This window comes from Bombina bombina, chromosome 2, assembly GCF_027579735.1.
Source record: "Bombina bombina isolate aBomBom1 chromosome 2, aBomBom1.pri, whole genome shotgun sequence".
Classification (NCBI taxonomy): Eukaryota; Metazoa; Chordata; class Amphibia; order Anura; family Bombinatoridae; genus Bombina; species Bombina bombina.
Genome location: NC_069500.1, coordinates 864,269,402 through 864,282,069, shown reverse-complemented (window position 1 = coordinate 864,282,069; position 12,668 = coordinate 864,269,402). Strand labels below are relative to the sequence as shown.

General features: G+C 40.1%; 13 non-coding genes and 5 pseudogenes across 13 annotated transcripts; all 18 read left to right on the top strand.

The window, feature by feature from the left end:
- Positions 1 to 2,339: 2,339 nt before the first annotated feature.
- Positions 2,340 to 2,458, top strand: LOC128650958 (uncharacterized; annotated as a pseudogene).
- Positions 2,459 to 2,800: 342 nt separating this feature from the next.
- LOC128650797 (uncharacterized) lies at positions 2,801 to 2,919 on the top strand (annotated as a pseudogene).
- A 1,304-nt stretch (positions 2,920 to 4,223) lies between these two features.
- On the top strand, positions 4,224 to 4,342 carry LOC128650535 (5S ribosomal RNA). The gene has a single exon (XR_008400830.1). It is a non-coding gene; the product is annotated as a 5S ribosomal RNA (ribosomal RNA).
- Positions 4,343 to 4,763: 421 nt separating this feature from the next.
- LOC128650844 (uncharacterized) lies at positions 4,764 to 4,882 on the top strand (annotated as a pseudogene).
- A 415-nt stretch (positions 4,883 to 5,297) lies between these two features.
- LOC128650523 (5S ribosomal RNA) lies at positions 5,298 to 5,416 on the top strand. The gene has a single exon (XR_008400819.1). It is a non-coding gene; the product is annotated as a 5S ribosomal RNA (ribosomal RNA).
- Positions 5,417 to 5,831: 415 nt separating this feature from the next.
- Positions 5,832 to 5,950, top strand: LOC128650800 (uncharacterized; annotated as a pseudogene).
- Positions 5,951 to 6,369: 419 nt separating this feature from the next.
- Positions 6,370 to 6,488, top strand: LOC128650747 (5S ribosomal RNA). The gene has a single exon (XR_008401005.1). It is a non-coding gene; the product is annotated as a 5S ribosomal RNA (ribosomal RNA).
- Positions 6,489 to 6,903: 415 nt separating this feature from the next.
- Positions 6,904 to 7,022, top strand: LOC128650731 (5S ribosomal RNA). Its single transcript, XR_008400991.1, has one exon. It is a non-coding gene; the product is annotated as a 5S ribosomal RNA (ribosomal RNA).
- A 416-nt stretch (positions 7,023 to 7,438) lies between these two features.
- LOC128650751 (5S ribosomal RNA) lies at positions 7,439 to 7,557 on the top strand. Its single transcript, XR_008401009.1, has one exon. It is a non-coding gene; the product is annotated as a 5S ribosomal RNA (ribosomal RNA).
- A 512-nt stretch (positions 7,558 to 8,069) lies between these two features.
- On the top strand, positions 8,070 to 8,188 carry LOC128650903 (uncharacterized; annotated as a pseudogene).
- A 400-nt stretch (positions 8,189 to 8,588) lies between these two features.
- On the top strand, positions 8,589 to 8,707 carry LOC128650478 (5S ribosomal RNA). The gene has a single exon (XR_008400777.1). It is a non-coding gene; the product is annotated as a 5S ribosomal RNA (ribosomal RNA).
- A 419-nt stretch (positions 8,708 to 9,126) lies between these two features.
- LOC128650766 (5S ribosomal RNA) lies at positions 9,127 to 9,245 on the top strand. The gene has a single exon (XR_008401023.1). It is a non-coding gene; the product is annotated as a 5S ribosomal RNA (ribosomal RNA).
- A 415-nt stretch (positions 9,246 to 9,660) lies between these two features.
- Positions 9,661 to 9,780, top strand: LOC128650787 (5S ribosomal RNA). Its single transcript, XR_008401044.1, has one exon. It is a non-coding gene; the product is annotated as a 5S ribosomal RNA (ribosomal RNA).
- A 427-nt stretch (positions 9,781 to 10,207) lies between these two features.
- LOC128650511 (5S ribosomal RNA) lies at positions 10,208 to 10,326 on the top strand. Its single transcript, XR_008400808.1, has one exon. It is a non-coding gene; the product is annotated as a 5S ribosomal RNA (ribosomal RNA).
- A 420-nt stretch (positions 10,327 to 10,746) lies between these two features.
- Positions 10,747 to 10,865, top strand: LOC128650722 (5S ribosomal RNA). Its single transcript, XR_008400982.1, has one exon. It is a non-coding gene; the product is annotated as a 5S ribosomal RNA (ribosomal RNA).
- A 419-nt stretch (positions 10,866 to 11,284) lies between these two features.
- On the top strand, positions 11,285 to 11,403 carry LOC128650500 (5S ribosomal RNA). Its single transcript, XR_008400797.1, has one exon. It is a non-coding gene; the product is annotated as a 5S ribosomal RNA (ribosomal RNA).
- Positions 11,404 to 11,822: 419 nt separating this feature from the next.
- LOC128650494 (5S ribosomal RNA) lies at positions 11,823 to 11,941 on the top strand. The gene has a single exon (XR_008400791.1). It is a non-coding gene; the product is annotated as a 5S ribosomal RNA (ribosomal RNA).
- Positions 11,942 to 12,353: 412 nt separating this feature from the next.
- Positions 12,354 to 12,472, top strand: LOC128650477 (5S ribosomal RNA). Its single transcript, XR_008400776.1, has one exon. It is a non-coding gene; the product is annotated as a 5S ribosomal RNA (ribosomal RNA).
- Positions 12,473 to 12,668: the final 196 nt, after the last annotated feature.

Genomic DNA, 12,668 nt, shown 5'->3' with positions numbered 1-12,668 from the left:
CTTAAATGCATTTTTTAAAAAAAAAAAAATGAATTTTTGAGAATTTACCCAGTAGTGGGTAGAAAGCAGTGAGCTTAGTTTGCAGTCGGAGGACCACCTGGATTCCCATCTCGTAGGAGGCCTAAGAGATGACTTCAATCTAAGGAGATCAAAGTGCAGTCAGGGAGGAAGCTCAAGGTTTTGGAGAGAATCAGCGTGAGACAGAAGGGAGGAATCCCTGTAATAATCTTTGATTTCCAACCCCAAAGAGACCCCTTCAGACCTCAGGCCTGAGTCAACTAAACCAAAAGAGAGACCTCTGATAAAATGGAATGGAGAAGGATGAGGAGTAATTTGGGGGTTGTGCCTAAGTTTAACCCACGCTTTTCTGAAATGTTTCACTATTTTGTTGTGAATGGGTAGAGGTGCAAAGCGATGGGGAGGTAGCCACCGAAGATCTTCTAATTTTGCTCCTGCTGGATGAAATGCCTTTTCAAATTTCTACCAAGTTGAGGATATGTTAGAGTCCCAGGCCGACACATGAGATATCATGACTGCCTCATAGTAAAGGGAGATAGTGTTGAGTCACAAGCCTTCTAACTCACGTGCATGGAATAGGATTCTAGCTGCAATCCTGGGTTTTTTATTACGCCATACATATGAATTTATGATAGACTGGAATTTGCTTAGGAGAAAGAAAGGAAGTTGTAGTGGCAAACAATGGAAGAGATTGGTGATTTTAGTAAGTTGCATCATCTTAAGCGCTGGTATGCGGCCAAAGCAAGAAATCTCATCATAATGTTTAGAGATGTCAGCTTGCATGCAAAACAAAAGGGCATAGTAATTTGTATCTAGCATAGTTTTGTAGTAATGGGAGAGGAACACCCCAAATTGTTGAAGGCCTTTGGTATTCCATTTAAAGTGGTAAATCTGTTGTAGAGGTTCAAGATCTTCCAAAGGAAGATTTTGTGGATAAAGCCTCAGGCTTATTGATATTCAGTTTATAGTAGGACAATTTACTAAAGGTTTCTAGCAGAGATAAAAAGGGGTGGAAGAAAGGTATCCGGATCTGTAATAACGTTAAATCATCGGTGAACAAGGCAATCTTTTGGTGGGTGTCATGAAGCATGAGGCCATGAATTTCAAGAGACTTTCGTATAGCAGCTGCAAGGAGTTCTATCGCTAGCGTGAAAAGGAGAGGGGAAACAGCATCCCTGTCTTGTGCCATTTTTTATATATGGAAATGTGGAGAGCAGAAGCCAACTCCTCTGATTCATGCCATGTAAGCATGGTATAAAGCACGTATAGCGATACGTAAATGATGGGGTAAACCAAATGCCTCCGTGTGAAAAATGTACTCCCATCTCACCCTTCTCGGCATCCATCGACAGGGTGAGCAAAGGAATCTCCATAGCAACTTCAGTAATAATATTTGATGCAACGTGAACCTTGTCTACCCGCAACAAAGCATACGTGGTCAAAGTTAATTATAGAGGGAAGAAGTGTTCCCATTCTGTTAGCTAGGATTTTCGCATAAAGTTTGATGTCAATATTTATCAGAGTAATTTGACGGTAGTTTTCACATTGAGAATGATCTTTATTATCCTTCTGTAAAGTGAGAAGGAAAGCCTCTAAAAATTAATTCCTGGGAGAGCCAGAAGAGAACACATGGTTGAAGAATCTCAAGAGAGGAAGAGAGAGGTCGCCAGCCAGGGATTTGTAGAACAGGGCTGTAAAGCAGTCTGGACCTGGGGCTTTGTGGGTTTTCAAGGACTTATATTGCTTTTGTAACCTCTTCCCTATTGATACTATTGTTTAACTTCCAGGCTTTCCCAGCATCAATGGTAGGGAGTTTCGAAGAAGCCAAAAACTGCTGAATGTGATCTGAGGGTGCACAGTCCTGCGCCATGGTATTATCTAAGTTATATAGGGATTAGTAATATTTTGTGAATTCCTTACCTATGTCTCCCGGAGAGTAGACTGGGCCAGACTTAGTCCGATGCTGTTGAGTCCGGTGGTGCAATTTTGCTGCTAGCAGCCGATCTGCTCTATTACTTTTATAATAGAATTATGTTGTGGACACGGATTTCCTTACAATGTCTGATAGTTTTTCTAATTTGACCTATAAAAAAAGTGATCATAGGGGAGGGATCTCTTTTGTTTGTCTGCTCTAATTGCCACAGGTCTCAGTATATCTGAGCAAGGGTTTGGCCCCTTCTTTTTTTCTCTTCAGAGGAGAGTTTGATGAGATGACCTCTCAGGTAGGCCTTTAGAGAAGCCCATAGGGAAGAAAGAAAAGTTAAAGGTAGAGGGTTAATGTGACTTGTGTGGTTTATTTGCGCTGGGTGCAAGCAGCAAATACCTACCGCCACACTACTCTGAATGCACCCGATCCCGTCTGATCTTGGAAGTTAAGCAGGGTCAGGCACAGTCAGTACCTGGATGGGGGACCGCCTCGGAACACCGGGTGCAGTAGGCTTTTTTCTTTGATTTTTTTACAGCAACTATGCTTGCATAATATCTCCTGAAAGTGGCGATATTCATTGAAACAACTGTATCTTGCAATTCCTAAAAAACACATCAATTTGAAATAAAGATAATTATCTTTTGTACAGACAGGCAGACAGACAGAGAGGCAGGTAAACCTTATCCATATTTACTTTTTGTCATGGGTCAGCGATTTATTCTGGGCCTGTACTGGCATTTTTTATTTATTAATTTGCGGTCAAAATTGTAACCCCATTTTATCTCTTCCATTGTTTACAAAGCTGTGAATGAAGGCATGAGCAAGCTTAATTCGCGCTGGGTGCAAGCAGCAAATACCTACCGCCACACTACTCTGAATGCACCCGATCTCGTCTGATCTTGGAAGTTAAGCAGGGTCAGGCCCGGTCAGTACCTGGATGGGGGATCGCCTTGGAACACCAGGTGCGGTAGGCTTTTTTCTTTGATTTTTCAAAGCAACTATGCATGCATAATATCTCCTGAAAGTGGCGATATTCATTGAAACAACTGTATCTTGCATTTGCTAAAAAACACATGAATTTGAAATGAAGATAATTATCTTTAGTAAAGACAACTGTATCTTGCTATAAGAACCGTACAGGTAAATGTGGAACACAACTGCAGATTATTAACTATAGTATATATGGTTTGTTTCACTGAATGTAATGAATCAACTACAGGGAAGTAGATTCAAGGTATTAAATGAGTTAATCAGATAGGAACAATAATCTGTATCAGATGGTAACACAGAATTATAATGTGTCTGAGAGAAAGTATCACTCCTTGAAGCAATAAATATAAGGGCTACAAAGTCTCACACTCTGCGTGATCAATTCTCTGGCAAAGAGCGGTTAGTCTGTTAATCAAACTCAGAAGCGTAATACTGAAAATGCCTACTCCAGTAAACAATCCTTTGCTCAGGATAAATCTGTTTATTTAATATGTGCTAGCTAGCTCATACCTTGAGGCCAAAGTGTCAGGAGATTGTACCTCAGAGTCTTGTCTCTTCAGCGTGTGTACACAGACTAAGGCGGCGTGTCTGAATGCGGAAGGAGTAGTCAGTAACGTCAGAGGTTCCGTGAGAGTGCCGTGAATGTTGCTAGTGCTGCGTCAGTGTGAAACAAAGCATAGCAACTGTGGTAGGTAAGTGGAGATACGTAGTAAATGCAATAGTTACCCAACTGAGTGTAAAGGAATCCTTAATAAAACCTAGTCCGGAGTAAAGTTGAGGTTCAGGTTCTGAGCTTAGATGTAGTGATTTGTCCCTAAATAAAGACAAATAAATAGTTAGCTGGAAAATCACAAAATTGTAATCCAAGGCTTGTATCCAAATGAATTCAGGATCTGTATCCACAATACCAAGCACTGACTACTGTGTGTTCAGCTGTGATATAGGAGGAACAACCAATCCTGACAAGGAGGTGGTGAGCTAGTTTTTAAAGAGACAGTCTCAGAACCCTGACACTTGCATTTCCTAAAAAACACATGAATTTGAAATGAAGATAATTATCTTTAATAAAGACAGACAGCCAGGCAGGCAGACAGACAGAGAGGCAGGTAAACCTTATCCGTATATACTTTTTGTCATGGGTCAGCGAGTTATTCTGGGCCTGTACTGGCATTTTTTATTTAGTAATTTGCGGCCAAAATTGTAACCCCATTTTATCTCTTCCATTGTTTACAAAGCTGTGAATGAAGGCATGAGCAAGCTTAATTCGCGCTGGGTGCAAAGAGCAAATACCTACCGCCATACTACTCTGAATGCACCCGATCCCGTCTGATCTCGGAAGTTAAGCAGGGTCAGGCTCGGTCAGTACCTGGATGGGGGACCGCCTTGGAACACCGGGTGCGGTAGGCTTTTTTCTTTGATTTTTCAAAGCAACTATGCATGCGTCATATCTCCTGAAAGTGGCGATATTCATTGAAACAACTGTATCTTGCATTTCCTAAAAAACACATGAATTTGAAATGAAGATAATTATCTTTAGTAAAGACAACTGTATCTTGCATTTCCTAAAAAACACATGAATGTGAAATGAAGATAATTATCTTTAATAAAGACAGACAGCCAGGCAGGCAGACAGACAGAGAGGCAGGTAAACCTTATCCGTATATACTTTTTGTCATGGGTCAGCGAGTTATTCTGGGCCTGTACTGGCATTTTTTATTTAGTAATTTGCGGTCAAAATTGTAACCCCATTTTATCTCTTCCATTGTTTACAAAGCTGTAAAATGAAGGCATGAGCAAGCTTAATCCGCGCTGGGTGCAAGCAGCAAATACCTACCGCCATACTACTCTGAATGCACCCGATCCCGTCTGATCTCGGAAGTTAAGATGGGTCAGGCTTGGTCAGTACCTGGATGGCGGACCACCTTGGAACACCGGGTGCGGTAGGCTTTTTTCTTTGATTTTTCAAAGCAACTATGCATGCATAATATCTCCTGAAAGTGGCAATATTCATTGAAACAACTGTATCTTGCATTTCTAGAAAACACATAAATTTGAAATGAAGATAATTATCTTTAGTAAAGACAACTGTATCTTGCATTTCTTAAAAAATACATGAATTTGAAATGAAGATAATTATCTTTAATAAAGACAGGCAGGCAGGCAGACAGACAGAGAGGCAAGTAAACCTTATCCGTATATACTTTTTGTCATGGGTCAGCGAGTTATTCTGGGCCTGTACTGGCATTTTTTATTTAGTAATTTGCGGTCAAAATTGTAACCCCATTTTATCTCTTCCATTGTTTACAAAGCTGTGAATGAAGGCATGAGCAAGCTTAATTCTCGCTCGGTGCAAGCAGCAAATACCTACCGCCATACTACTCTGAATGCACCCGATCCCGTCTGATCTCGGAAGTTAAGCAGGGTCAGGCTCGGTCAGTACCTGGATGGGGGACCGCCTTGGAACACCGGGTGCGGTAGGCTTTTTTCTTTGATTTTTCAAAGCAACTATGCATGCGTAATATCTCCTGAAAGTGGCGATATTCATTGAAACAACTGTATCTTGCATTTCTAAAAAACACATAAATTTGAAATGAAGATAATTATCTTTAGTAAAGACAACTGTATCTTGCATTTCTTAAAAAATACATGAATTTGAAATGAAGATAATTATCTTTAATAAAGACAGACAGGCAGGCAGACAGACAGAGAGGCAGGTAAACCTTATCCGTATATACTTTTTGTCATGGGTCAGCGAGTTATTCTGGGCCTGTACTGGCATTTTTTATTTAGTAATTTGCGGTCAAAATTGTAACCCCATTTTATCTCTTCCATTGTTTACAAAGCTGTGAATGAAGGCATGAGCAAGCTTAATTCGCGCTCGGTGCAAGCAGCAAATACCTACCGCCATACTACTCTGAATGCACCCGATCCCGTCTGATCTTGGAAGTTAAGCAGGGTCAGGCTCGGTCAGTACCTGGATGGGGGACCGCCTTGGAACACCGGGTTCGGTAGGCTTTTTTCTTTGATTTTTCAAAGCAACTATGCATGCGTAATATCTCCTGAAAGTGGCGATATTCATTGAAACAACTGTATCTTGCATTTCTAAAAAACACATAAATTTGAAATGAAGATAATTATCTTTAGTAAAGACAACTGTATCTTGCATTTCTTAAAAAATACATGAATTTGAAATGAAGATAATTATCTTTTATAAAGACAGACAGACAGGCAGGCAGACAGACAGAGAGGCAGGTAAACCTTATCCGTATATACTTTTTGTCATGGGTCAGCGAGTTATTCTGGGCCTGTACTGGCATTTTTTATTTAGTAATTTGCGGTCAAAATTGTAACCCCATTTTATCTCTTCCATTGTTTACAAAGCTGTGAATGAAGGCATGAGCAAGCTTAATTCGCGCTCGGTGCAAGCAGCAAATACCTACCGCCATACTACTCTGAATGCACCCGATCCCGTCTGATCTCAGAAGTTAAGCAGGGTCAGGCTCGGTCAGTACCTGGATGGGGGACCGCCTTGGAACACCGGGTGCGGTAGGCTTTTTTCTTTGATTTTTCAAAGCAACTAGGCATGCGTAATATCTCCTGAAAGTGGCGATATTCATTGAAACAACTGTATCTTGCATTTCTAAAAAACACATAAATTTGAAATGAAGATAATTATCTTTAGTAAAGACAACTGTATCTTGCATTTCTTAAAAAATACATGAATTTGAAATGAAGATAATTATCTTTAATAAAGACAGACAGGCAGGCAGACAGACAGAGAGGCAGGTAAACCTTATCCGTATATACTTTTTGTCATGGGTCAGCGAGTTATTCTGGGCCTGTACTGGCATTTTTTATTTAGTAATTTGCGGTCAAATTTGTAACCCCATTTTATCTCTTCCATTGTTTACAAAGCTGTGAATGAAGGCATGAGCAAGCTTAATTCGCGCTCGCTGCAAGCAGCAAATACCTACCGCCGTACTACTCTGAATGCACCCGATCCCGTCTGATCTCGGAAGTTAAGCAGGGTCAGGCTCGGTCAGTACCTGGATGGGGGACCGCCTTGGAACACCGGGTGCGGTAGGCTTTTTTCTTTGATTTTTCAAAGCAACTATGCATGCGTAATATCTCCTGAAAGTGGCGATATTCATTGAAACAACTGTATCTTGCATTTCTAAAAAACACATACATTTGAAATGAAGATAATTATCTTTAGTAAAGACAACTGTATCTTGCATTTCTTAAAAAATACATGAATTTGAAATGAAGATAATTATCTTTAATAATGACAGACAGGCAGGCAGACAGACAGAGAGGCAGGTAAACCTTATCCGTATATACTTTTTGTCATGGGTCAGCGAGTTATTCTGGGCCTGTACTGGCATTTTTTATTTATTAATTTGCGGTCAAAATTGTAACCCCATTTTATCTCTTCCATTGTTTACAAAGCTGTAAAATGAAGGCATGAGCAAGCTTAATCCGCGCTGGGTGCAAGCAGCAAATACCTACCGCCTTACTACTCTGAATGCACCCGATCCCGTCTGATCTCGGAAGTTAAGTAGGGTCAGGCTTGGTCAGTACCTGGATGGGGGACCACCTTGGAACACCGGGTGCGGTAGGCTTCTTTCTTTGATTTTTCAAAGCAACTATGCATGCATAATATCTCCTGAAAGTGGCGATATTCTTTGAAACAACTGTATCTTGCATTTCTAAAAAATACATAAATTTGAAATGAAGATAATAATCTTTAGTAAACACAACTGTATCTTGCATTTCCTATAAAACACATGAATTTGAAATGAAGATAATTATCTTTAATAAAGACAGACAGGCAGCCAGGCAGACAGACAGAGAGGCAGGTAAACCTTATCCATATATACTTTTTGTCATGCGTCAGCGAGTTATTCTGGGCCTGTACTGGCATTTTTTATTTAGTAATTTGCGGTCAAAATTGTAACCCCATTTTATCTCTTCCATTGTTTACAAAGCTGTGAATGAAGGCATGAGCAAGCTTAATTCGCGCTCGGTGCAAGCAGCAAATACCTACCGCCATACTACTCTGAATGCATTGTTTACAAAGCTGTAAAATGAAGGCATGAGCAAGCTTAATCCGCGCTGGATGCAAGCAGCAAATACCTACCGCCATACTACTCTGAATGCACCCGATCCCGTCTGATCTTGGAAGTTAAGCAGGGTCAGGCTTGTTCAGTACCTGGATGGGGGACCACCTTGGAACACTGGGTGCAGTAAGCTTTTTTCTTTGATTTTTCAAAGCAACTATGCATGCGTAATATCTCCTGAAAGTGGCGATATTCTTTGAAACAACTGTATCTTGCATTTCTAAAAAATACATAAATTTGAAATGAAGATAATTATCTTTAGTAAACACAACTGTATCTTCCATTTCCTATAAAACACATGAATTTGAAATGAAGATAATTATCTTTAATAAAAACAGACAGAGAGGCAGGTAAACCTTATCCGTATATACTTTTTGTCATGGGTCAGCGAGTTATTCTGGGCCTGTACTGGCATTTTTTATTTAGTAATTTTCGGTCAAAATTGTAACCCCATTTTATCTCTTCCATTGTTTACAAAGCTGTAAAATGAAGTCATGAGCAAGATTAATCCGCGCTAGGTGCAAGCAGCAAATACCTACCGCCATACTACTCTGAATGCACCCGATCCCGTCTGATCTCGGAAGTTAAGCAGGGTCAGGCTTGGTCAGTACCTGGATGGGGGACCACCTTGGAACACCGGGTGCGGTAGGCTTTTTTCTTTGATTTTTCAAAGCAACTATGCATGCATAATATCTCCTGAAAGTGGCGATATTCATTGAAACAACTGTATCTTGCATTTCTAAAAAACACATAAATTTGAAATGAAGATAATTATCTTTAGTAAAGACAACTGTATCTTGCATTTCTTAAAAAATACATGAAGTTGAAATGAAGATAATTATCTTTAATAAAGACAGACAGGCAGGCAGGCAGGCAGACAGAGAGGCAGGTAAACCTTATCCGTATATACTTTTTGTCATGGGTCAGCGAGTTATTCTGGGCCTGTACTGGCATTTTTTATTTAGTAATTTGCGGTCAAATTTGTAACCCCATTTTATCTCTTCCATTGTTTACAAAGCTGTGAATGAAGGCATGAGCAAGCTTAATTCGCGCTCGGTGCAAGCAGCAAATACCTACCGCCATACTACTCTGAATGCACTCGATCCCGTCTGATCTCGGAAGTTAAGCAGGGTCTGGCTCGGTCAGTACCTGGATGGGGGACCGCCTTGGAACACCGGGTGCGGTAGGCTTTTTTCTTTGATTTTTCAAAGCAACTATGCATGCGTAATATCTCCTGAAAGTGGCGATATTCATTGAAACAACTGTATCTTGCATTTCTAAAAAACACATAAATTTGAAATGAAGATAATTATCTTTAGTAAAGACAACTGTATCTTGCATTTCTTAAAAAATACATGAATTTGAAATGAAGATAATTATCTTTAATAAAGACAGACAGGCAGGCAGACAGACAGAGAGGTAGGTAAACCTTATCCGTATATACTTTTTGTCATGGGTCAGCGAGTTATTCTGGGCCTGTACTGGCATTTTTTATTTAGTAATTTGCGGTCAAAATTGTAACCCCATTTTATCTCTTCCATTGTTTACAAAGCTGTGAATGAAGGCAGGAGCAAGCTTAATTCGCGCTCGGTGCAAGCAGCAAATACCTACCGCCAATACTACTCTGAATGCACCCGATCCCGTCTGATCTCGGAAGTTAAGCAGGGTCAGGCTCGGTCAGTACCTGGATGGGGGACCGCCTTGGAACACCGGGTGCGGTAGGCTTTTTTCTTTGATTTTTCAAAGCAACTATGCATGCGTAATATCTCCTGAAAGTGGCGATATTCATTGAAACAACTGTATCTTGCATTTCTAAAAAACACATAAATTTGAAATGAAGATAATTATCTTTAGTAAAGACAACTGTATCTTGCATTTCTTAAAAAATACATGAATTTGAAATGAAGATAATTATCTTTAATAAAGACAGACAGGCAGGCAGGCAGGCAGGCAGACAGACAGAGAGGCAGGTAAACCTTATCCGTATATACTTTTTGTCATGGGTCAGCGAGTTATTCTGGGCCTGTACTGGCATTTTTTATTTAGTAATTTGCGGTCAAAATTGTAACCCCATTTTATCTCTTCCATTGTTTACAAAGCTGTGAATGAAGGCAGGAGCAAGCTTAATTCGCGCTCGGTGCAAGCAGCAAATACCTACCGCCATACTACTCTGAATGCACCCGATCCCGTCTGATCTCGGAAGTTAAGCAGGGTCAGGCTCGGTCAGTACCTGGATGGGGGACCGCCTTGGAACACCGGGTGCGGTAGGCTTTTTTCTTTGATTTTTCAAAGCAACTATGCATGCGTAATATCTCCTGAAAGTGGCGATATTCATTGAAACAACTGTATCTTGCATTTCTAAAAAACACATAAATTTGAAATGAAGATAATTATCTTTAGTAAAGACAACTGTATCTTGCATTTCTTAAAAAATACATGAATTTGAAATGAAGATAATTATCTTTAATAAAGACAGACAGGCAGGCAGGCAGACAGACAGAGACGCAGGTAAACCTTATCCGTATATACTTTTTGTCATGGGTCAGCGAGTTATTCTGGGCCTGTACTGGCATTTTTTATTTAGTAATTTGCGGTCAAAATTGTAACCCCATTTTATCTCTTCCATTGTTTACAAAGCTGTAAAATGAAGGCATGAGCAAGCTTAATCCGCGCTGGGTGCAAGCAGCAAATACCTACCGCCTTACTACTCTGAATGCACCCGATCCCGTCTGATCTCGGAAGTTAAGCAGGGTCAGGCTTGGTCAGTACCTGGATGGGGGACCACCTTGGAACACCGGGTGCGGTAGGCTTTTTTCTTTGATTTTTCAAAGCAACTATGCATGCGTAATATCTCCTGAAAGTGGCGATATTCATTGAAACAACTGTATCTTGCATTTCTAAAAAACACATAAATTTGAAATGAAGATAATTATCTTTAGTAAACACAACTGTATCTTGCATTTCCTATAAAACACATGAATTTGAAATGAAGATAATTATCTTTAATAAAGACAGACAGGCAGGCAGGCAGACAGACAGAGAGGCAGGTAAACCTTATCCGTATATACTTTTTGTCATGGGTCAGCGAGTTATTCTGGGCCTGTACTGGCATTTTTTATTTAGTAATTTGCGGTCAAAATTGTAACCCCATTTTATCTCTTCCATTGTTTACAAAGCTGTGAATGAAGGCATGAGCAAGCTTAATCCGCGCTGGGTGCAAGCAGCAAATACCTACCGCCATACTACTCTGAATGCACCCGATCCCGTCTGATCTCGGAAGTTAAGCAGGGTCAGGCTCGGTCAGTACCTGGATGGGGGACCGCCTTGGAACACCGGGTGCGGTAGGCTTTTTTCTTTGATTTTTCAAAGCAACTATGCATGCGTAATATCTCCTGAAAGTGGCGATATTCATTGAAACAACTGTATCTTGCATTTCTAAAAAACACATAAATTTGAAATGAAGATAATTATCTTTAGTAAAGACAACTGTTTCTTGCATTTCCTATAAAACACATGAATTTGAAATGAAGATAATTATCTTTAATAAAGACAGACAGCCAGGCAGGCAGACAGACAGAGAGGCAGGTAAACCTTATCCGTATATACTTTTTGTCATGGGTCAGCGAGTTATTCTGGGCCTGTACTGGCATTTTTTATTTAGTAATTTGCGGTCAAAATTGTAACCCCATTTTATCTCTTCCATTGTTTACAAAGCTGTGAATGAAGGCATGAGCAAGCTTAATTCGCGCTCGGTGCAAGCAGCAAATACCTACCGCCATACTACTCTGAATGCACCCGATCCCGTCTGATCTCGGAAGTTAAGCAGGGTCAGGCTCGGTCAGTACCTGGATGGGGGACCGCCTTGGAACACCGGGTGCGGTAGGCTTTTTTCTTTGATTTTTCAAAGCAACTATGCATGCGTAATATCTCCTGAAAGTGGCGATATTCATTGAAACAACTGTATCTTGCATTTCTAAAAAACACATAAATTTGAAATGAAGATAATTATCTTTAGTAAAGACAACTGTATCTTGCATTTCTTAAAAAATACATGAATTTGAAATGAAGATAATTATCTTTAATAAAGACAGACAGGCAGACAGACAGAGAGGCAGGTAAACCTTATCCGTATATACTTTTTGTCATGGGTCAGCGAGTTATTCTGGGCCTGTACTGGCATTTTTTATTTAGTAATTTGCGGTCAAAATTGTAACCCCATTTTATCTCTTCCATTGTTTACAAAGCTGTAAAATGAAGGCATGAGCAAGCTTAATCCGCGCTGGGTGCAAGCAGCAAATACCTACCGCCATACTACTCTGAATGCACCCGATCCCGTCTGATCTCGGAAGTTAAGCAGGGTCAGGCTTGGTCAGTACCTGGATGGGGGACCACCTTGGAACACCGGGTGCGGTAGGCTTTTTTCTTTGATTTTTCAAAGCAACTATGCATGCGTAATATCTCCTGAAAGTGGCGATATTCATTGAAACAACTGTATCTTGCATTTCTAAAAAAACACATAAATTTGAAATGAAGATAATTATCTTTAGTAAAGACAACTGTATCTTGCATTTCTTAAAAAATACATGAATTTGAAATGAAGATAATTATCTTTA